The sequence below is a fragment of the Ceratotherium simum genome, chromosome 3 (genome assembly GCF_057802395.1).
Source record: "Ceratotherium simum simum isolate JZ-2026a chromosome 3, ASM5780239v1, whole genome shotgun sequence".
Taxonomy (NCBI): domain Eukaryota; kingdom Metazoa; phylum Chordata; class Mammalia; order Perissodactyla; family Rhinocerotidae; genus Ceratotherium; species Ceratotherium simum.
The window spans coordinates 37,955,531-37,955,848 of record NC_141902.1 but is presented as its reverse complement, the minus strand read 5'-3'; positions in this window follow the sequence as shown (position 1 = coordinate 37,955,848).

Sequence of the window (318 nt, the reverse complement as noted above, 5' to 3'; positions counted from 1 at the left end):
AGAGATGGGTCAACGGAACTTGACCTTGCATGGTATTATGGATTGCCCTCTTCCTTTTCCTCCTAAGGGCTAATTCAAAATTTGGGAGTTGCAGCTTTCTTCTCCTTACCAGATCGAGGACTACAACTCCCAAGAGGTAGTGGGGTTGGCCCGAGATTACATCTCCCAGTATGCACCGCCGGCGGACGCCGCGACTGTAGCTCCTTAGCCCTCCTGGGAAATAGCGTGGCTCTGGAGAGCTGTTCTTGATTTGCTTCTGAAGTTTCTAAACGTGAGCTTTTGGCACTTCAGATAGCTGTGAGCCTCCGGTTCAGTCAA